The sequence below is a fragment of the Schistocerca cancellata genome, chromosome 9 (genome assembly GCF_023864275.1).
Source record: "Schistocerca cancellata isolate TAMUIC-IGC-003103 chromosome 9, iqSchCanc2.1, whole genome shotgun sequence".
Lineage (NCBI taxonomy): Eukaryota > Metazoa > Arthropoda > Insecta > Orthoptera > Acrididae > Schistocerca > Schistocerca cancellata.
Window position 1 is genome coordinate 210,188,762 of NC_064634.1, and position 25,148 is coordinate 210,213,909.

Sequence of the window (25,148 nt, forward strand, 5' to 3'; positions counted from 1 at the left end):
CTTTCTTAGTACAATGAAACAGCAACTAGAGACCTCTTGTTCTCAGAGCCTACACATTTTCGCACTGAATGATAAAAACACAGTTTGAAAATGTGTAAAACACTTTGTAAGCTAGTATAATGCATTAAAGTGTCCAAAAACCCTGCTGGCCTTCTTTAGAGTCAGTTATCTCTCGAAGAAAAAATGCAAAAGAACTACTACTTGACAAGTACAGCATATTAACAGTACCTGGGGCAGGACTTGTATCAGCACATATTCCTGCCTAAGCACTTAATATGCATCATACTCAGTCAGAAACATATTGTGAAACATAAAACTGCAGAAATTGAGCCAAGTTCATGTGCAAATATTGCAAAAGGGTCACTTCAGAAGTTGTTCATTCCAGCACCACAGGGAAGAGCACATTTTTCTCCACTGGAAAAATCTTGTCGTGTTTTAGAGTTGATAGAGCAATGTAAAGTTGAACTTCAACAAAAGTTTTGTACAATATGCTGCTTTCACAAGATGGTATAGCTTGCTAAATACAGTGTTAGGTCAGGCAAGCAAGCTGATGCTTAACGTAAGCTCTACTGACATTGACTACAAAGCCCTTCTTGCCAACATTGTCTGCAGTACCTGGGGCAAGGCTGCAAGCATCAATGGTATGAAAACTGCCCAGGAAGTATAGAATTAAAAAATATTTAACAACTTTTAACAGAATTTTTTTAAAAACTTTGATTCCGATGACGTGATTGAATTGAAACAATGTATCTACACTAATCGTGATGCACCGGAGACAAAACAGCTGCCTATTGAACAATTTAGTGAAAATTTTACTGCCAAAATTTGAACCATATCAGTCACCACTGTGTTGCGAAACACCAGACTTGTCACTTGAAGAAAATCAAAGATAATGTGATGCCTGGTGAACTAGTTATTCTAATGGATTTTGTGGAATGTTCATCACCCAAAATGCTGTTGAAGGATATCACTTGGACGATAGTCAAGCAACACTGCACCTGCTTGTTGTATACTACCAAACTGAAGAATACAATGCATTAGCTTATGCACTATCAGTGATTGTCTCAGACATGGCACCATTGCTGTCCATACATTTCTGGCCAAATTGGTCAACTAATTGAAAAGCACCATGAAAGATGTAGTTCACATTCACTGTTTTAGTGATGGTTTCGCTGCTCAATATTTAAGTTGGAAAATTTGTATGAACCTGCGCTACCATGAAAAGAACTTCGGTACAGCTGCTGAATGGAACTTTTTTGGCACGAGCTGCGGTAAATCTCCGCACAGTGGAATTAATGGAACGGCTAAACGCTTAGCAGCAAGAACAAACCTGCAGTGAACTTCAGAGGATCAGATTTTAGCACTAGAAGGTTTATTCAGATTCTGTGATCAACAAGTACAGGGAATCACGTCGATCTTAGCCAAAAGCCAGGAAAAAGAAGACGAAAGAAAAATACAAGAAGAGCGATTTGCTAATGACCATACATTATCAGGAACTCACGAAAAATCATCATTTTCTTCCAATGGATTTGAACCGCATCCTGGTTAACCGAGTTTCAAGTGATATAACTTCTTTTGTGGCTTCGGTTTATCAGTCAGTTGATACCAATGTGATTTTCGTGTCAGTTTTAAGGTTCATTCCCGCCCAATACGTCGCCGGCATCTACGACAATCACGGTAGATTGGTAACGTATGTGACGTTGATGCTTAAGGACACAGTACCCTGGTCGAACACATGCACTCTTTTAGTCCAGCTTACCCGTTCTATTGGCTCGAAAGAGAAGATAAATGTTAGATTCCTGAACAGCATATCATAATGAATATTGTAGCACCTTCAGCAACTACAACATGACGTCCATATAATTTTCCAGAAGCCATAATGAACAGTGGTGAAGAAAAATTTAATTCCACGTAGCAGTAACTTCGAATAACACTGGCTTGGGAACTTGCATAAAGTGATCCACACGTCGTCTTGGGAATCATGGCAAGAAACACTACTGAGGCTTTGGAGGAATCTCAATGAAGAAACCACAGTAAGAAACCCAACTGAAGCTTTGGAACCTCGATGAGGTTTGTGAACCACACCAAAAAACTCAAATGAGGCTTTTGAACCTCGATGAATAAACAAGGAAACACGGCCATCTGTAAGTAACAGAATAAGCAATGTTGGATAACAACATCATTCCCATCTTGCCTTTGCAAGCATACATGGTCTATACCAGGACAGGCGCAGAAACTGGCTCAACTAATGGTTTTGAACTGGCTGAGTCATCAAATTTCCTTGCTTTTCTTGACTATTTGGAACTCCAGCATTAATCTACCAGTTGTCAGCAACCTGTACTGTGTTGCGTTAGTAAACGTAATGCGTATGACGTTTGTTGAAGTTCAACCTCATATTTGGTCCCTTAGCTGAACTGATTCTAAGATCCTACAGGATGTTTATAGAGCATAAAATTGTGTTCCTCCCAATGCTGCCGGGAAGAAGAATTTATGAAATGACCCGTTTGCTATATTTACATCCGGTCTTGGCTCATTTATTGTAATTTTAAATGTGATGCCTTGTTTGTGATTAAGTATAGCGAAAAAATTGGCTAAGCAAGAAGATATGGCAATAGAATCATTTAATAGAATCATGCCCCAGGCATTGTCAACAAATGTGCCATGTTGTAGTTCCTTTGCGTTTTTCTTCCTGAGATATCTGACCCTAAAGAGGGTACAAAAATCTGTGCATTTTTCGCTGTAGGTTTTTCGGTCACTTTAATGCGTTATGGTGGCTCACAAAATGCTTTACATTCTGTCACACTGTATTTTTCTGGTTCACAGCCAAAAGTTATCCGAGACCTGAAAGTAAGAGTTCCTAGTTATTTTTGTCTTCCTGTACATATGTTGAAAAGCCATGCAAATAGGAAGCCACTGCTTCTCACATAATTAAGGTCATGATTTAATATTTTTCACAGGTTCATTTTTACAGTAGGGGTACACCCACAGCAAATTTCAGGAAAATTTAAGGGCAAAGAGTGGTGGGCCAACGATCCCTTGCAATGGAATGACCCTTCCGCAGTCTGCTCATTGGTTCCAAGAGAGCACAAAACTGCACAGTGTTCTGAATCCTCATCAGTCTGTAAGCATAAAACATTGGAAAACTTATCCACACAGAACTAATTGCAAATGTATTTCAGTTAACGCAGGGCGCAATTTGCCATCTTTATTCCTGGAATACCTTTACCTTACTCGCATGAGGGACACTATGGAATCTCTTACTTCCAAGAGTCTTGAATTGAATGGCGTTTTGATCGCCAGTTTGTATCACTCTGAATGGTCTCATATAAGAAGAATGTTGTTTATTGGATAACTTGTACTACTTTACTAGCAATTTCTAACTTCAGTGAATGAATTCATTAACCTCTTGCATTAGTGACAACTTTGGCGCAGTTTGGTAGATGTAACCTCACCATGTCACTATGAATCAACCTAGATGAAGTTGGTTACTCCAGAGTTTCCCCAATTTCATCTGGTGACAAATTATTTTTCACAACCAGAACCAATTATACAGAAGCTGAATAATTTGGAAGTTCATTAATAATGGTTTGAAAGCGATGAATATATGTATCCTATGACTTATGACAACACGTAAGGACAAAAGTAAGGACCAAGTAATTGTCCAAGCTCCTTCAAAACCCATCCTAATGAGTCGTAGGCTGGATGCCATGATGAAATATAAGGTATTTTTACGCTTTTAATTCAAAAATTGTTATTATCTGCCATTTTGGGTGCTAGTTATCGCACTGGTAGGGCGTGCACTACAGGTTCAGCCCAGTGATCTGTAGATACTAAATACTGTTATGTCCGCACTATAACACAACAAATATTTCGTGATAACCAAATTTATTTGACCTTCTGTCACTCAAAACAAAACTTAAGTTCGACTACACAACACTTCGCTGACTGTAGAGCCAAGGAGAAAATCAGAGTCACTAGTAGAGAATACAAGTCCAAACCACTGCCAACCAGTCGATACCGACGCGTCGCAAGTTTCCAGCCAGGGAGGCCACAGTACGGTTCGGACGTCGTGAATCCGGCAGCCGGGTACACAGTCATAGGCGAAGATTGAACTGGTTAAACGGGCTCAGGGAGCTCGCTTAAATCCGCAGGTCCGGCCAATCAGAGTGTTCGTAGATGGCGCCCTTATACGATTGCTCACTCTGATGGCAAGGGTAGCGCCGCCAGGGTAATCCGTATCGATAGTGGTGTGTACGCTGCCGCTAACCCCGCGACGACGCGTTCACTGGCGCCAGTTGTTGAGATCGTGTGCTGTACTCGCTGTGTGCCGCGCGTGTTGTAGCACGCCGCGCCGAGTTGACGGCTGCTGTGCGGCGGCCGATACGACAAATACAGTTCTGGAATTTGTCACACAAACTTTCGTGCTGTTGCGCTGAAGTGCGCCGCGCGGAGTGGCCGTGCGGTTACAGGCGCCATGTCACGGACAGCGCGGCCCCTCCCGTCGGAGGTTCGAGTCCTCCCTCGGGCATGGGTGTGTGTATTGTTCTTAGCATAAGTCAGTTTAAGTAGTGTGTATGACTAGGGACCGATGACCTCAGCAGTTTGGTCCCTTAGCAATTCACAAACATTTGAAGATTTTGCGCTGAAGTGCGAGTTGTTTGTATAATCAAGCATGTTGTATACTTCATGACCGTCCGACGTTTGTTGCGTACCAGCTTAATGGTGCTGCACTTTGAACGGCGAGCAGTGTATTTTACAGGAGAAACGGCACTGTACGCAGGGTGAGCGTCACACCAGAAGCTCTGAGGAGGTACACGGGAACATTTGTCAGACGTAAATTGCCTGCCACCTGAGTAGATGGGAGACGGTGGCGGGTACAGGCGATGCGCTGTTCTGATGCCTCGTAGATTACAGGAGGCGCTGTGAGCACGTGCCGGCAGCTGATGCAGACTTCTGATAGCTGCCGGCGGCAAGCAGCACGAAGACGGTGGTTGCGCACGACCTTCACACAGGTTAAACGGATTCACCAGCCGTGGGAGCTCTCTGCAGCTACGCAGCTCCTGCGTTAACGCTTCCATTGATGTTTAGTGCGAGCTCACCTTTCGCATTATCAGTATCGCATCTAGACCTTTTCACACATGGCGTACTTTATTCTCAGTTTATATCGCAGTCCTTGCAGACATTAATGGACTTCACTGACCTGACATGTAACAGTGATCCTTGCGCAATGGAAGTCTTATCCCGTAAATGCAGTCTCTCGCCGCAAGTGCCAGAACCGTTGCCGTCTGCAGCTTTGTTTCTGTTCTCTTGCCAACAAACTTTTAGTACGAAATAAATCTCTGGTGAACAGCCTGGTAGGAGTGTGCATAGGACACAATATTTCGGCGATCGACCACGTTGCCATCATCAGGAGGGCTGATGTACAGTACATACGTGCACCTGATGATGGCAACGTGGTCGATTGCCGAAATATTGTATCGTATGCACACTCAGGCTGTTCACCCGAGAGTTATTTCGTCATGAAATACGCCTGGAGAAATTGAAGAATCACAAGCTTTTAGTACTCACTGAAGGCTAAATCAGAAGACTCCTGTATATACGACGGTTATCCAGAAAGTAAATTCCGATCGGTCGCGAAATGGAAACCACAGTGAAAACCAGAATCATTTTATTTGCAACAATGAGCTACACCTTCCACCTACTTCTGTACATAGTCGCCGCTCAAACTTCGAGTGTTGTCGTAGTGTTGTATCAACTTTCCAATATACTCGTCATAGTAAGTAGACACTTGTGCTTTCGACCAGTTAACTGCACTGGTTTGCAGCTCGTTGTCTGTGGGAAAATTTTGTCTTCATAGCCAGCGGTTCTTGTGAGCAGTGGTGAGACTAAGGGGGAGCCAATTACGGACTGTATTGTGGGTGATCAAACACTTCTCGTCTGAAAAGCTGCAGGATGGTCTTCATTGCCCGTGCAGTGTGCGGCCGAGAATTGGCATGCAGCCGGCCGGGGTGGCCGAGCGGTTCTAGGTGCTACGGTCGCAGGTTCGAATCCTGCCTCGGACATGAATGTGTGTGATGTCCTTAGGTTAGTTAGGTTTAAGTAGTTCTAAGTTCTAGGGGACTGATGACCTCAGAAGTTAAGTCCCATAGTGCTCAGGGGCATTTGAACCATTTTTTTTTAAAATTGGCATGAAGAAGGAACTGCTCGACAGTTGTGTTATGTGGGCTGCATGACACAGGGCGAAATCTCTAACCAGGCCCTCTTACTTGGTGGGAGACGCTATTCCCTACGCATCTTTACGTGCTCAGTGTTCACTCAGAACTGAAAAGTGACGCGACACCATCGACGAGCATACTAAACACACTGCCCTACACATCTGTGCAAAGCTTTACCGGATTTTGCCAGTGGTTTCCACTTCGCGACCGATCGGGACTTACTTTATGGACAACCCTTGTAATAAAGGTAAAGGAACGGACCCGCATAATTACAGACCGACATCCTTGACACCGGTTTTCTGCAGAATTCTTGAACACATTCTGAGTTCGAATACAATAAATTGCCCGTTTCTCACATCGAATGTTACAAACCGTGGATGGAGGGTTTCCTTTTTAGATGAACCACGCTCTCCTAAAATTCTCGCAGTAAACTGAAGTCGGCAATTCGCCTTTCGTTCTTCAGTCCTTACGTGCTCATTCCATTCCCTACTGCTTTGCATGGTTACGCCTAAATATTTAACTGACATGGCTATGTCTAGCAGTACACTCTAAAGCTGTCCTCGACCATGTTTTTCCTATTCATCTGTATTAATTTATATTTTTCTACATTCAGAGTTAGCTACCACTCATCCCACCAACTAGAATTTTTTTTCTAAGTCATCTTTTATTCTCCTGCAGTCACTCAAAGACGACACTTCCCCATACACCATAGAACAGCCGCAGACAGCCGTTTCCCAGTCCGCCATATCATTTATGTACGTAAAATACAACAGCGGTCCTATCACACTTCCCTGTAGACATTCCTTACAATACCCTTGTCTCTGATGAACACGCGTCGTCGAGGACAACACTACGCTACGTAAGAAGTCTTAGAGTCTCAGGTGGGAACCTATTAAGCGTATTCTTGTACCTGGGTTGACAGTCGGCAACGTTGTACCGTGTCAAATGCTTTAAGGAAGTCTAGGAATATCGAAACGGCCCCTTGCCCTTCATCCATAGTTGGCAGGATCTCATGTGAGAATAGGAAAGTTTGGTTTCACGCGAGTTATGCTTTCTAAAACAATTCTAATTTGTGGACAGAAGATTTTCTCCCTCAAGGAAATTTACTGTATTCGAAATGAGAATATTTTGAAGGATTCTGTAGGAGACCGATGTTAAAGATATTGGTCTGTAATTTTGAGGGTCCGTTCTTTACCCTTCTTGTATATAGGAGTCACCTCTTTTTTCCATGCACTTTGGAGTTTGCGCTGGGCAAGAGATTCGCGATGAATGTGAGCTAAGTAAGACGTCAGCTGTAGACCACTCTTTGCAAAACCGAGCTGGAATGCCATTAGGCCCTGGCGACCTATTTCCTTTCAGCTCTTTCAGTTGTTTCTGTAGGCTTATTACTATATCCTCCATACTGAGCTCTGTCCGATGGTCAAACGATGGTATGTTTGTATCATTTTCCTGCATGAACGATTTCTTAAATGCGAAACTTCGGCTTCACTATTTCTATCTTCTACTACCACACCAATCTGGTCAACGAGTGACTATATAGAAGCCTTAGACCCATTTAGCAATTTTGCATAGTACCTGAATTTTCTCGGGTTCTCAGTAAGATCTGTTGCTAAGGTATGACGGTGGTAGCTGTTGTAAGCTTCTTTTTACTGACACACGAATTTCTATTAACTTTTGTTTGTCGTCATTTGCGCGTTCTCTTTTGAACTGAGAGTGCGTTAAGCTACAGCCCTCGTTCACCTTTGCTGTTTCTGGAGAGGACACTAAACAGCTCTCGGTTAGTGCAGAATATTGTTAGATCCATTCATTTTGCCATTCTTCCAACAGTGAGGTGATGTGTTGTTCCAACAGGATAATGGTCGTCCATACACCGCCAATGAAAGCCACCGTGCTCTGCAACACGTGCAGCAACGTCCTTGGCCAGCACAGTCTCCGAATTTGTCTCCAATCAAGCAGGTGTGGGATACGGTGGAACGAGAAGTGTCTCGTGTGACTCGTCAACCAACACCTCTTACGAGACTCGTGAACAGGTCGTTCTGCTGTAGCATTACATATCCCAGGACAGAATTCGGCATCTATACGATCGACTGGATGTCAGAGTCACCGCCTGAAATGCCGCCCGTGGAATCTAAGCCGCTTACTACAATACTAGCTATTAAAATTGCTACACCAAGAAGAATTGCAGGTGATAAACCGGTATTCATTGGACAAATATATTATACCAGAACTGATATGCGATTACATTTTAACGAAATTTGGGGGCATAGATCATGAGAAATCGGTACCCAGAACAACCATCTCTGGCCGTAATAACGGCCTTGATCCGCCTGAGCATTGAGTCAAACAGAGCTTGGATGGCGTATACAGGTACAGGTGCCCATGCAGCTTCAACATGATACCACAGTTCATCAACAGTAGTGACTGGCGTATTGTGGCGCGCCAGTTGCTCGGCCACCATTGACCAGACGTTTTCAATTGGTGAGAAATCTGGAGAATTTTCTGGCCAGGGCAGCAGTCGAGCATTTTCTGTATCCAGAAAGGTCCGTACAGGACCTGAAACATGCGGTCGTGCATTATCCTGCTGAAATGTAGGGTTTCGCAGGGATCGAATGAAGCGTAGAGCCCGGGTCGTAACACATCTAAAATGTAACGTCCACCACTGTTCATAGTGCCGTCAATGCGAACAAGAGGTGACCGAGACGTGTAGCCAATGGCACCCCATACCATCACGCCAGGTGATACGCCAGTATGGCGATGACGAATACGCGCTTCCAATGTACATTCACCTCGATGTCGCCAAACACTGATGCGACCATCATGATGCTGTAAACAAAACCTGGATTCATCCGAAAAAATGACGTTTTGCCATTCGTGCACCCAGGTTCGTCGTTGAGTACATCATCGCAGGCACTCCTGTCTGTGATGCAGCGTCAAGGGTAACCCCACCCATGGTCTCCGAGCTGATAGTCCATGCTGCTGCAAACGTCGTCGAACTGTTCGTGCAGATGGTTGTTGTCTTGCAAACGTCCCCATCTGTTGACCCAGGGATCGAAACGTGACTGCACGATCCGTTACAGCCATGTGGATAAGATGCCTGTCATCTCGACTGCTAGTGATACGAGGCCGTCGGGATCCAGCACGGCGTAAGTATTACCCTCCTGAACCTACGGATTCAATATTCTGCTAACAGTCATTGGATCTCGACCAACGCGAGGAGCAATGTCGCGATACGATAAACAGCAATCGCCATAGGATACAATCCGACCTTTATCAAAGTCAGAAACGCATTCCTCCTCCTTACACGAGGCATCACAACAACGTTTCACCAGGCAACTCCGGTCAACTGCTGTTTGTGTATGAGAAACCGGTTGGAAACTTTCCTCATATCAGCACGTTGTAGGTGTCGCCACCGGCTCCACCTTGTGTGAATGCTCTGAAAAGCTCTAATCATTTGTATATCACAGCATCTTCTTCCTGTCGGTTAAATTTCGTGACTTTAGCACGTCATCTTCGTGGTGTAGCAATTTTAATGGCCAGTAGTGTAGTATGAGTGTTTCAGCATAGGTCGATACTCGGTACCTCAGAACCGTTTTTGCTATTGACCTGTAAATGTAATCATTTCATTAACTCCTTATGCACTTCTGCACTCGAAATCTCTAAGAGCAATGATAATATTCAATTCATGAATGCGGTAGCTTTTGTCTGAAAATACAAAAAATGCTCCGGAATGGTAAGTTTTTTCCAAATGTGGAAATCTGTTTCATGGTGCAATATGGTCACGCTTCAATCTGTTCAGACTTAAAAGTGCTGCAATCGAGAAAATCTTGGCGATATCATATTTAATAGCCAATGTCTTACATTATTACTCTACAACATACCAATAATCAGTAAGCGAAATGAAATTAAGGAGAAATATTGCCAGAAACCAGTTACAGATAAGGACTTTTGGAGCAGACGTTACTGGCAGATAACAGAAATTTCCGTTTACTAGACAGGAACAAGTGGTAAACGTTTAAGAAACTCAGTTTGATTGCAAATAATCACGTGTCTTATGGTGAAAAGACTTTCCGTTTCAACGTAAAACATGGTGCACACTAACTAACTATGGCTTAACCGTCTAGGTGTTTTGTAACAACCTTTTAAAATATACAGAATTTTACTCGTCGTAAAACTACATGACTGCAGAAGTATCAGTATCCTCAAAATAGATGTAATATGTTACAAAGCACTTAAATACATAGAACTCGCAATATATTCAAAGCTTACAAAACTTATGTCTCGCGACAAGTATAGTGGCAAATGCCGGAAACTGCTCTATGAGGGGTTTCCTTTTATTTTTTTCTTTGGTTTCGTCTCAGGTAACTGATGTTCGTAATGATACTATTTAGTGATAAAAAACTGTGTGATGAAAACTGCCACGTCTCAGCAAACCAAAGGACACTTTTATAATTGCACTAAATACACCGAAGCTTCCACAAGCTGTAGAAAATAATGAAGTAATTAATGTCACTGAGAAAAAATGATAGAGGCTAATTCATTTCTCATCGATCTGACATCTCTTCATCCGTCAGAGAGTCTATGCTGTCAATGTGTAACTTAGAATCCATTGCAATCTACTGTCTTAAGAATGACGTATTTCATTATATTTTGTTGAGTTCGTTTTTTAAAGTGAATAGCGATCCTGTGTGCCTATAAAATACATCATTTAAATTGTAAGGTGTCCCACACAAAACAGGTACGCCTCACGCCCAAGAGTCAAGTAACAATGAACTAACTAAAAAGGAACAGATTATAGTTACGTTTAAAAAAGACATGTAGTTAACCGTTTGTAAGAGACGGTGGAAGTGTTGACCTTGGGCTTCCAGGTCATTTCTTAAGCAGTTCGACTAGAGATGATTAAATAGTATGTAAGGCGTACCGGTTTAATGTGGGCCACCGTATATGTTTAATGTTTTTCAGCAGTGAAATAGGAAAGGGTGGTGGCGGATTGTTGGTGGGACAAGTGCCGAACACTATTCGTGTTCGTTAATTGATTCTCTGTCAGAAGGTAGAACCGCGGTGAAATACTTTATCCCATCATTTCCTATGTTATACGTAAAATTTGTGGAGTAGCACCTCTACGTACTGGTAGTACCTACTGAGGTGGGACATTACAGCAGTGATCAGACGTGGAGTGTGAGTCATGCGCAGGACAGGTGGCGTCAGGCTCTTCGAGTGTTTGTAGTTTCTCAGTGAGTTCACTAGCTGACGGACACTGTTTGAGCTGAAGTCAAAATACTGTCACTTTTATTTCCGATTCTGTTTGTATAATTTTCTAATTGTTTATGAATTACTACTATAACCGTGCTTAGTCACGAGAATGAATGAAGGTGTGAATATGACATACTGTTTTATGCAAAGTCCTTACACTATACGGTGAAGTAACTGGTCATGTGAGCCATGTTCGAGAACGACAAGTGTTTTAGTCATTCGTACCGGGGAGTTTGTTATAAACTGTTTTGTCAGTTTATGGCACCGGGGAAATGAGATTATGATTTCTGAAAAGTAGCTTTGTTAAGAGCGAATTAATTTTATAGTTGTAGGTTTTCCAAATTTATTTAGGGCAATATACCGTCCTGATTCAGCAGCAATTTCATTTAAGACTCTTTGTTACTCACCGTAGATATTTAAAATTTTACGTTTAGTTGTGCAAGACGCTTATTAAACGGTTTATTGGATTGTTCTTTGTCTTATTCCTTGTTAACTACCTATGCTGTAGGTTTTTAACGCTTCACGGTGTTGCTTATTGTTCTCCCTCTATTTGTGTATTTTCAAATTGTCAGATTTTAATTGTTTTTAATACGCTGTCTAAAGATACTCTGTTTTTGGTGCCAGTACCTTTCCACTCCCCAACTATCTCCCTGCCACATCAGATTGTTGCCGACTGTAGTAGCCATCTTTTGTGTTGTAAGGTTTTCATATGTTTACTGTCATTGTAAATAATGCATCTCCACTGTAGTGGGATAAAGATGCATGCGCTTGCTGCACGAGTAATGAATGTGATCTGTGGCGTGCTTGATTGCCGGTTAGTTGTGCAGCTCTGGGGCACTCTTACTAGAGGCACAGAGGCGAGCAGTTGGGTTTCAGAGAAGGAGATCTGGTATTTGTAAATCTGGCAGAAAATGCCTGGAAAACTTTATTGTGGAAATGGAAACTTGTTTATAAAGCTGTTTTATAGATTGCATTAGTGGAGAAGGCTTTTGGAGGACTATTTCAAGGTAACCCTTGCACGTGCAAGAATGAAGTGTTTGTCAGAATTTTCAACTGAAGGAAATCTTTGTTCCTTAGGTAACTAACAACATTCATGATTTTTTTGTGTTAATTTGATATTTTCGTTTTCATTATGTCACAAATTACGCAATTGGTTGAAATGTCTGTGCTTTTGTAATGAGAGAATTTCGTATTTGTTAGAATCTTCTTATGTTGTACAGTCTTTTTTGAAGAAATCAGAGTCTAATTTTTAAGAAACATTTTCTTTAAAGTAAAACACTCCTCCATTATTCCCAGTAAAGTTTAAAATTCTTTGTTGCGTGTGCATTCCATCTTGCGGCACACGCAGCCACAGGTTATTTGTAGCAAGGAAAAATTTAGGCTAAATCAGTTTTCTTTAGCTGCTACATTTACTGATTTAGATTTTCTTTGGAAAACGTCAGTAGACCAGAGACAAAACAGCATGCTGAGCAAGAGGTAAGTTACTTTTATTTCAGAGCAGATCTCCCTTTCTCTTCTTGTGAGCAAACAATACACAGTCAGAATTTTCAGGTGTTGTACTAAGTAACCAGATTAATTTACCGTGAACGATGAAGGTAACGTTAACCAGTTATTTCCTCCCATGTTGAGCAGTATTTTATGTTGTTGATATTTCAAGTCAGACATTGAACTTCGTGTTACATAACTTTCATAATACATTACAGCGTCAATTAAATAGTCTTCATTGAGTTCTTAATTTGTTTCTTTTGGAGTTTAGTTTTTTATTATATCAAATTCAGCATTTCATTAAGAGTTAAGTTTTGTTTCACGAAACTGTTCACAGGAACAAAGACAGTCAGTATTGTTCAGCAGCTGAATATGTTATGTAAAGCACGCGTTACACGAGGAGATAGCCTATGAAACAAAAAAATTCAGTATTTCACATATAAATAAAATACATAGAAAGCTTAGAGTGTAACAAGGATGTTCCATACATATTTGGCGTTCAATCTTTTAACGCATTGCTTTTCACGTTCATAGATTCTGTTCACGTGGTATTAAAAGCCGTTTCATTGCGTTTGTGACCATCTTCCCTCCCTGATAAAAATATTCTAAAGCCAAGATAGCGTAAATATTTGTTTACTTAAAACAACCGTTTTCGACAGACTTTGCTGTCATCTTCAGGTCTTGAATAACCTTTTTGTTATGAAACGCGTTCAGTTCAAGTTGGACCTCGCGCCAAGTTGTCTTGTAGATTCAACTTGACGTGAAGCCCTTGAAGCACATGTGTTTGTCCCATCTACTGTGCCGAGCATTCATCACAGGTAATTTTGTAAATGATGGATTTTTTTGAATTCCTCATCAATTATTATGGGGCAGTGAACGATGCAGTTTGTCGTTGGTATAAAATGAAATGTTCAAATGTGTGTGAAATCTTATGGGACTTAACTGCTAAGGTCATCAGTCCCTAAGCTTAGACGCTAGTTAACCTAAATTATCCTAAGGACAAACACACACACCCATGCCCGGGGGAGGACTCGAACCTCCGCCGGGACCAGCCGTGTCGTTGGTATAGAAGGTTATTCCTACTTCATAGTGTTTGAAGACGCTGGTAACTTCTTTGTGAAATACTGCCTGCATAGCACCTTCAGTACCTTTAAATCTTCTATCACGTCATATCTCTGAGTTCCTTCATCCGCACGCTCGAATATTAACGGTGCGGGTCAACCTAATTTCTTGGTCGTCTCACATGCTGCTCCATAAAGTCACCAATGATTACCACTAACAACAACCGTGTAGAAGATACTTGATGATGGTGCTATTCGTGAAAACCCGTAATGGATGAAATAAAAAAAACAATGAGCTACTTAATTTTTCACTCATTGTAATTAACAGCCACAGTGCTCACAGCATCTTTATTACCAAACGGCTAAAATGTTCATCTTGTCACTTAGTTTCATTTGCAGGATGCTCATCTAACGGCTTCCACAGGAAACGAAAATTTGCTTATTAGAATTTCATATAATTATTGACCGAATTTAAAACATTTATGATTCTTTCATAATCTACTCATCAAATTCTATAATTGTATCTTAAAGGTACAACACAATAAGCCCTGTATTAAAGTTAAAAAGCTGTCTATACATCTTAAGGCAATGTAAATCATGGTGCGCAAATTACCCAGACCATATTCATCCAGTACAGAAGTATGAGGACAGTTAGCGACTTGCAACCAAATTTACACATTATTTCAAACGTTTAAAAAAAATGTTCTCACTGAAACACCTCTCCCTCTCTCTCACGAAATAATGTAAAGAAATAAGTTTATCGCTTACTAACTATTCTCTATTCATGCAGTAAAACTTCAGTATCTAGAATGACTTTTAATTTATTATTCGGTTAACTCCCATTCTATTGGCAGTATGCGCCTATACAACTGAATGTACGTGAAAAATTATAGCGTTGTACAACACATACTTCGGCAGTTACCACATCATAAGCACGAAAAACAGTCTTTCTATTAACACAGAGTTCGATTTCTTAATGACATGGGGGTGGAGAATGGGAGGCTAATGATAGTCTACAGTAGATGTAATTGATCAAACGTGTGCCTGAGCGCTATCTTAGACGTTCTAAGTATTGATCTGATGATGACAGTGCCCGAAACATCGTTACACATAAAAATTATGGATTGTAACAAAAAAGTGTGTCCAGACTTTCAGGAAACATTCCTCACGCAAAAATGAATAAATTTTTTTATATGGAATGGGTCCGGAAATACTTCATTTCCATCTTAGAGCGCATTTTCCATTTCTCCTCTTAGTTACATTAATCATGGGGAATAAAAAGAAACAGAACACCATCAGCAGCTGATTTTACTGCACAGGTACACTTTTGCGCATGGTCAAGCCTCACTTTAGTGCAAATGTGCTGTTCACGGATGAGATTTCTTGTCAAGACGATCAAATTGTAAATATTCTCTGTCAGCGCTTTTGGGCTGTGGAGAACCCTCAGGAAATTATGCAATCACGTCATCGAGGAATATTTTCTTACAGCCGGCATTGTTTGGTCACTGTTTGTTACGCTCTCAAGTACTTTGAACCAGTCTCAACATAGAACCTTACCACGCTTTCACAGAGGATATCTTACCTTTTTCACTTCAACATGTGGTTTCACGACTGCGACTAAACATCTACTTCGTGCACGATGGAGCTTTTTCTCCTTTCATAGTTAATTTTCGTGGACTTTTAAATAAAAATTCCGCGATAGGTGGATAGATAGAAGTCGACCAGTTTCTTAGCCACTGCTTTCTACGAATCCAAATTCACGGACTTTTATATGTGAGGCCATTTGAAAGCTGTTGTGTACGGAACCGTGGTACAAGATGTACAGAGTCTTCGTACCATTACTGTGGAACTCTGTGAAACAAAACGAAGCTATTCTGGGATATATCAGCGCATCATGAAATCGATGCATGTACCCTTGCTAACGGTGGGCATTATGAACAGTTCATTTACAGAAGTGTTTCGTACTGTACTGATACAGTGTGTGTTTCCCATAATTAATGTAACTGCGAAGAAAACTAGTAGAATAACATGGAAATGAAGTATTTCCGGACTCACTTCCGAACAACACATTTTACTCCTTTATATGTGAGTAACGTTTCCTGAAAGTTGGGCAGTACCCTTTTGTTATATCCTGCATCAAGCAATCGAGACCCCTTTATTCACAACAGAAAAACTAAGCAAAAGTGGCGCGTTTTAAAAAGAATCTATTACCGGTAGACTTATTAGAAAATTGCTATACTTATCAGTGTACCCCACGCAGTAAAACATCATCGTCAGGTGCGACGTTGCTCTTATTTACTTCTTAGCAGACAACACCCTGAATTAAATTGCGAACGTCTCCACATTGCCTGCAGACTAGCTAGTCCACGAGCATTCCTACCATCCAAACCTGTGTAGCTGTTGGAGGAAGGGTTGTCTGGGAAGAGGACGTGGAGCATCATGTTCCCTTTCGGAGCTGGAGATGATTACTGGGCTCCGTTAATACCACGGGGTCGGCTCAAGATGAGGATCAGTTCGTGATAACTAATTCAGCTGCGCTGGCGCCCTCGCGGAGGTAACATTTCAGCCGGGAGCGGCGCGGAAGTGGGCCCGCCACGAGGGTCCGGCCAGACTGGGGCCGACGGTGAAACTGGGCCCTTACCCAACAACCAAACCAAATATTTACGGCAGGCGGCGCTTCTCGAGTACTGGGCGGCTGACCTTTGCCGCGAACCACCAGGGCGTATATCATTTGCATTCGGCTGCGAGAAAGTCGAAATAAACTACACGGGGTGTTCACCGTTCAGCCATCACCGTATCTTTACCATTTTGACCAGCCAATGTATTTTGACCTCAAACTCAGACCGTTACTCACTTATTAGTCATTGCGTAAATCGTAATTACGACTCTAAAAGACTTTTCCAGTTTATTTAAGTTCTAAAAGTGTTCAGTTTTACTGCCACCTTTCATCAGAGCAAGAAATGAAAGAGAGACACAAAATGCAGAAGATATTTAGTAGGAGCAGTCAGAGAGTTGTAACTATCATGCTGGAAAGAGATGAAATTCTGTGATAAGCTTTTTGGTTATTGCAAGGCGTCTACGTGCCAGTAGGCCTAGTACATTCAAATTCCCACACTTCAGTACCTCAGCAGCATCTAGAGGAGCAATATCAAAATGACACAGCTCACTGATTGTTTGGAAATTTGTAGTAAGTTCCTGTGTTACCAAACTGCCGAGGTCATCGGTCCCTAAGCCCACACACTACTTAATCTAACTTAAACTAACTTACGCTAAGGACAACACACACATACCCATGCCCGAGCGAGAATTCAAACCACTCTCGGGAGGAGCCACGCGAACCATGACAAGGTGCCCTACACCACGCGGCAGCCCACTGATATGCAGAGTATCGGCGTTAAGTCGTTTCTGACAGCAGCAGAAATATTACAGCTCTCTAGATCGCCTCCTCACCCACCGTCCTGTTTTGCCTACTTTAGTCTCGCGCCACTGTAAGTTAACGCAGGAATTTCATTATAGACCATAGCTACATATCTGCAAACAAATAAAAAAAATTGAGTACATAACTTCATCTTTCCCAAGCAATATTTAAAAATATGTGACTAATATCTAGCACCTTTTTATTGAAAGCTGTGGATGTGAAAAACAGCTTTTTGCAGTTAAAATACAGAGCGCCCCAGACGTCTTTCCCTAGTTACAAACACGTTCTTATTGTAGTCTGCAATCCGAAGACTGCTATGATGCAGCTCTCCATGCTGCTCTATCCTGAGCAAGCTTCTACATCTCCAAATAACTCCTGAAATTTACATCCTGAATCTGCTTACTGCTTTCATCGCTCGGTCTTTCTCTACGATTTTTATCCTCCACACTCCCTCAAACACTAAACTGGTGATCCCTTGACGTCTCAAAACGTGCCCTATCAAGCAATTCCTTCTTCTGGTCAGGTTATGCCACAAATGTTCTTTCTCCTCAATTCTCGTCGGCATGTAACCTCCCCCTCACTTATCGACCTTAATGACACTGAAAAATTAAACCGCGTGTACCTAATGGAAATTTGGGAAAAGCAATCGTCACCGAAGTTAATCTGTCGGTAAAGAGGGAGGAAAGGGTTACATCTAAATGAAAGGAAAAGTGCTAATGAAACTGGTGGAAATTAATTTTGAAAAGGGGTAAAGTTAATGAAGAAAGTAAATGTGCAGCCGTTACGTTAACAATTAACTAGCGGTAATTAGGTATTTGAGATTTGGGGAAATTACGGTCGCCAGTCCTAAGGACAATTACTATAGTAACTGAAAAAGGAAGGTTATTACACATATAATTAGCACTAGAAGCGTGGCAACTGAAGGTTGACACGTGTAGTGTGAAAAATGAAAGTTTGTCAGAAGTAATAAATTTCGCTACACCCTGACTTAATTTAGCAAAAGAATTAATAAAACCGGAAAATCGAAAGTTAATTTAGTGACTGAAGTTAATAGTGAGCTTTCTTTCTGAAGCACATCGAAATTCAGTAAAATACGGTTAGTCTTGGACTACCTCAACAATCATTTCAAAAGCTACTTGAATCTACGCAATTTAGAAAGAAGAGATTTAACTTTGAACTTGAATTAAATGATTCTGAACAATTAACAGTAGTGAAATTTAGTACGTACCAAGCTGAGCTGCAGTCACAGGTAAGCTAAAATACGGTAACAAAACTCGCACTCTTAATTTGTGCTCGTGTAATCTGAATATTGTAGCCAGCTATGAATACCTTAACTGAACTTTGAAATTAAAGCAGTGAAATTGAATGTTGCTGGCGTTTGAATTTAAACGACACTCGGGTTCATTCCGGAAAAGGAAGGGACCCTGCTTGGTAATGCAATTGGGACAATGAGCAACAAAGGTTCATGCTAAGTTGCTGTAATTTTGATGCAACAATTTTAAAAGTTTGAAAAGCTGAGGTCTGCCATACAGTTCTAAAACTTTACGTGCTTCCAGTCTTCCTTGTTGGTTGATTGAAGGTTTGAAGCCGTCGATCGAGGAGGTGGAGACAGTCACTCATTGTCGGCCGTCGCTGTTGCAGAAGCTGGATGTTGGCGCGCCTTCTTCTCGACACGGTCACCAGGCGAAACGGGCTCTTGATGTGCGCCAGCTAATGCTTCCCGTCCGCGACACCGTGTCAGAAACTATCATAGCAAGTCGAGCGCAATTACATGCTGCCCAACCCCGAAAGCGCGGCAACTCGCGGGAGCTTCACACAACACACCTGCTCCACTCGCTACTCCAACCAGACTCTCTCTCTGCCCGCGCTCCACGCGACAGAGTTAACACTACCAAAGATCCTCAACACTTTGGTTCTCCACACGACCTATCGATGTATCCGTTCGATAGCATAGTTTCCCTAGGCCAGACCCAGCGTATAAATGCAAATAATATTTACGAAACAAACCAATTATACATCGACATAAATGCATAAAGATATATATACAAATAGTAAAACAATTACAATATGTAAAGACACAGAAATGTAATATATTCAGGTAACAAAAATAAGGAAAACAAATTTATAGTACAATAGATGGAAATAGGAGGATATGCATTTCCGGTGTTACAGGCATCTCCACATTCGTTACGTGATATACACATCTAATCTCCAACGTTCTTCTATAGCACCATATTTCAAAAGTATCTACTCTCTTTTTATCTAAACTCTTTGTCTCTCATGTTTTACTTTCATACCCCAAACAGACAGCTTCAGAAAAGACTTCCTGGTACTTAAATCTAAATCCGATGTTGACAAATTCCTCTTCTTCAGAAATGATTTTCTTGCCATTACCTGTCTACATTCTATACCATCTCTATTTCGGCCATCATCGTTTATTTTGCTGCAGCGATAGAAAAATTCATCTACTTACTTCCAGTTGCTGAGTAGTGCCGGCCGGAGATTCGAATGCAAGACTATCTTACCTCCGGAATATTTTACCCAAGAGGACGCAGTCATCATTTAGCCATATAGAAGAGCTTCACGTCCTCGGGAAAAATTACGGTTATAGTTTCCCTTTGCCTTCAGCCGTCCGTAGTACTAACACATTAAGCGCTTTTTAACTGAAGTTATAAGGCCAGATCAGTCAACCACCCAGACTATTGCCCATGCAGCTGCTCAAAAGGCACTCATTCAGGAACTTCACATTTGTCTGGCCTCTAAACTGACACCCCTCCTTTGTGGTTGCATCTTAGCTATGGCTGTCGGTGTCGCTGAGGCACGCGAGACACTCCACCAACCGCAAGTTACATGATTCAAAAAAATGGTTCAAATGGCTCTGAGCAGTGTGGGACTTAACTTCTTAGGTCAGCAGTCCTCTAGAACTTAGAACTACTTAAACCTAACTAACCTAAGGACATCACACACATCCATGCCCGTGGCAGGATTCGAACCTGCGACCGTAGCGGTCGCGTGGTTCCAGACTGTAGCGCCTAGAACCGCTCAGCCACTCCGACCGGCCATGATTCAAAAGGGGTACAAACACCAATAAGGCAGAAATATGACACATAGGCACTTATATCTTATTTTGAAGTGCAGGTGACGTACTCAGGTTTTTGTGTACAGCTCATAAATTTCGTCGTATATCCTCCGTTGCCCGAATGATTGCCAGTGGATATTCCAGTTCCGCATATGAGTTTGCTAACACTTCATGAGTGATGGATGTTATGATGTCAGTAATGATGCGATGTCGTAAACCTTGTCTTATCCGTCCCAGAAATGTAATATGCCAACAGGCACCAACATCTAATCCCCAATGAGATAGCGCACTATCTTGTAGGAAAATTAAGTCAGGAATGTCATCCATCTGTGACACCACAAATAACTGCAACATATTAAGATAGGTGTCGGCTGTGATTGTCATTTCACTGAAGAAAAAATTCCTATGATTTTATTGTGTGCAAGACCGCACGACACATTCAGCTTAGGGCTGTCTTTGTCTCAAAAACAGGTCAGGTATTCTCGGACCCCCAGATCGGTTGACAACACCGTTCACATGAGATGTGGCCTCATCCGAGAAAAGGACACGTTTCAGGTAGTCCTCACATTCCTTAAACTCAGCCAGCATGGTAACGGCAAAGACATATCGCATATCGCGCTCTGTAATCCGTTGTTTGAAGTGAGTGCACGGTCTAGACTTCGTACGCACCAAAAGAACTTGTTTATGTAGGATGCTGTGGATGGACTGTTATCTTCTGAATCTGCAACCCATGCGAGGCTCTGCAAACTGACCTGTTGGGAAATGTCATGAAAGCGTCTCTAACTGTCTGAATTGTCTTCGCGCTAGGTCCTGACTAGCATGTACTATGGATATCATAGACACCCCCTTGTCCTTAAACTTCGCATACCACATCTTGATGCGTTTTATATGTGATGGCTGTCTACAGTATGCCGTCTGGAATTTTATATGGATTGTTTTTGCTCACTGTTTCGCGTGATATCACAGGACACATTGGGTTTTCTCCTGCTTTCAGTACGTATCATTTGCAAATGGGGTCAAATTCCTTTGTTATTGCGTCACTAGGTCCTGTAACAAACAAAGAAACGGTAAGTCTGTATGTACACAAAAACTTCAATATGTCATAAACAATTCAAGATTAAAAAGCTTTTTGCTATAAATCATATTATGTGCTGTATGAATATTGTTCATCAGGGGAAGACTTGTGTGGCACCCGGTACTACGTAAACTAGTAAAAAATAGACTTGTCACTCAGTGTTGAATTATAAATGAGATGAAATATTAACTATTTGTTAACTTCACAAGCGTACTTCCAAAAACTGAGCGAGGGCTATTTATTTGATGGTTTCTGAAGTGTTACGCTTATGATGTGTATGTTCTCTGACACACAGGATTTAACTCATAAAAAACGGTGACCGTAAAGAGAAATACGTAAAATTTCAAAAGTCGTTGCTCGAAGTAAGGATGAACACTCATATAGCTGTAGATGCATAGGTGGCTAACTCTTGCATCTATTGTGATAGGCCCGCATCTCGTGGTCGTGCGGTAGCGTTCTCGCTTCCCACGCCCTGGTTCCCGGGTTCGATTCCCGGCGGGGTCAGGGATTTTCTCTGCCTCGTGATGGCTGGGTGTTGTGTGCTGTCCTTAGGTTAGTTAGGTTTAAGTAGTTCTAAGTTCTAGGGGACTTATGACCACAGCAGTTGAGTCCCATAGCGCTCAGAGCCATTTGAGCCATTTTGTTGTGATAGTCGCGTAGGAGGTAACCGCTCTGAACAGTGGAGATGGAACAAATTCCCACCACAAGTATTTGGCCGCAAGGAGTGAAGAATTTGTGGATACCGTGGAATCAGTCGCAAACGCCTCCCCAGCACCTGATTTACTGAGGGCGTGTGTCACCGATGTCCGTCCGTCAGATGGGGATGCCGAGTTCGGCCGCCGCCTTGGTGCTGTTCGAGAGGAGCAGGCTATTTTTCGACGCCGGTCTTCAGCCCCCCTCTTCTCAAATCGTCCTTAACGTATCCATAACGCCAAGCTGTACTAAATAATAGATAATAAAGCCACCTACACTTAACAGGTACAGTCAAGACACGACTCACATACTCTTCGAGATCCCCCCACCCAACAATGCCGTACGAGTATTTCTTTTCTTTCTTTATTATCGTCTATTAGGGATTATCTTTTTGCGAAACACACTTAAACAATTCAGTAATGTAACATCAGGAGAAGTTGTGACAATTACACAATAGTTCAGTGTTTCTACTGGGCGGCTGCTCGCCATTTTCAGGAGAGTAGACCATAAAAGTGACTAGTAGGTTTGTACTGTTGCTGCAACGTCAGACCTTACTTCGAGAACGGTATTAGTAGTCATTTCATTGAGAGAACTTCAGGCAGCTCAATGAGAGATTGATAGCAAGAACTTGAGAAACGCTTATACTTGCAATTTTAGTCCACTAGATTTGTTATGGAAGGCTTTGACACAGCACGCCACGCTCGGGTATTCTGTGTTTGCCTCTTCATGTCTGCATGACTAATGCAGCTAATATGCGCTTGTACCTGCCTGTTAAATGGACCAAGCCTTGGGTTTTCTCTGCAGCACCTCCCTGCCCCGTGACCCACACAGAACACGCATTTTTCTCTGTATTATCAGTTGTACTAATTATTGACGGCTTTGGATGTGTCCTATCACCGTATTCTTTACTGTAGTTAACCTGCTCCATAAATTTCTTTGGTCCCCAATTCGATTCCATGTATCCTCATTAGCTACCCCATCTACCATCCAATCTTCGGCGTTCTTATGTAGCATAACATCTCAAAAGCTTCTCTTCTTTTCCGGACACTATTTTTTAATCGGCCGTGTTTCGTTTATATATAGGGCTACGCTCTAGGCATATAGGCCTACTTCCAGAAAGACTTCCCGATACATAATTAAAGATTCGTAGTTAACTATTTCTTATTCTGAAAAAAAAATTATTTAAGTCCACATTTTATGTCCTTCCTCCATTTGGGCTTTCATAAATTATTTTGCTGCCCAAATAGCAAAATTCGTGTGCTACCTTCCTAAGCTAATGTCCTCGTCATCACCTATTTCGACTATCCTTATTGTCTTTGTCTTTTATTTAGTTGCAGTCTGCTGTTTCTTGTGAGCGGACTATACGTTCGGCTCATCTTCTTTGTTCTTTTGCGTTTCTGATAAAATGTCGTCGACGTGTCTAAAGGTTTTTTTATTTCTTGTCTCTGAACCTAAAATTTGCTTTTGAAATGTTCCCTCCATTTTGCGTATGCTGTTTGCTCTCTGTACATACTGAATAGCATAAGCGATAAGCTGGAACGCTTCTTACTCCTCTCTTTCAAGATCAAGTTCACAGGTAGCTAAAATGAATCATGGACTTGATGGAAAATAAGAAAAACAAAAAAAAGAAGAGTAACTGCGAGTAGGACTCTCACCCTGAGAGTTCCGTAAAAAATTACTCGTTTATATGGGGGGTGTTCAAAAGAAAAGGTGCGAAACAACATTATGGATATAATTTAAGTCTTCATTCGAAAGTAATCACCAGAGTGGAAGACCAAGAACGAAGCGCTCGCGTTAAAAAGGATGTAAGGCAGGGGAGTAGTCTTTCGCCCTTATTTTATAATCTTTATATCGAAGAACCAATGACGGAAATGAAAGGAAGGTTCAAGAGCGCGTTTAATATTCAAGATGAAAGGACATCAATGATTAGGTTCGCTGAAGACACTGCTGCCCTCAGTGAAAGTGACGAAGAATTACAGGATCTTCTGAAAGGAACGAGTATAGGTTATGGCCTGAGTGTAAATCGAAGAAAAACGAAATTAATGAGAAGTAGCAGAAATGAGAACAGTGAGAAACTTAACGACAGGATCGAGGAACACGAAGCAGATGATGTTAAGGTATTCTTCTGTGTAATCCATGATGGGCAGCGCAAGGAGGACACAAAAGGCAGACTCACACTGGCAAAAAAGGCATTTCTGGCCAAGAGAAGTCTACTAATATCAAACACACGTCTTATTTTGAGGAAGAAATTTCTGAGACTGTACGTTTGGAGCACAATACTGTATGGTAGTTAAACGTGGACGTGGTGCTACAGAAGACTGTTGAAAATTAGGTGGACTTGTAAGATAAGGAATGAGGAGGTTCTCTAGAGAATTGGAGAGGAAAAGAATAGGTGGAGAACACTGACGTGAAGATAGGATGATAGGATTTCTGTTAAGACATCAGGAAACAACTTCCATGGTACTAGGTGGAGCTGCAGAGGTTAAAAGCTGTAGAGGAAAACAGAGGTTGAAATACATGCAGCAAATAACTGAGAACGTATGTTGCAAATGCTACTCTGAGATGAAGGGGTTGGCGTAGGAGAGGAATTTTTGGCTGGCCTCACCAAGCAAGTCAGAAGACTGACGACTTAAAAAAAAATCACCAGAGGTCTGAACACGACTATACCACTGTTTCACGAGCCGAATAATTCCCTGATCGCAGAACTCCTGTGGCTGTAACAGGAGCCATTCCTGCGCTGTGTCCTTCAGTTCGTCGTTGGAGTGGAAGCGCTTCCCTTTGAGATGTTTTTTAGCGCACCAAACACAAGACAGTCACAGTCCGCTATGTCCGAGCCGTAGAGCGGATGTTCACGTTGCCCCCACTTGAACTT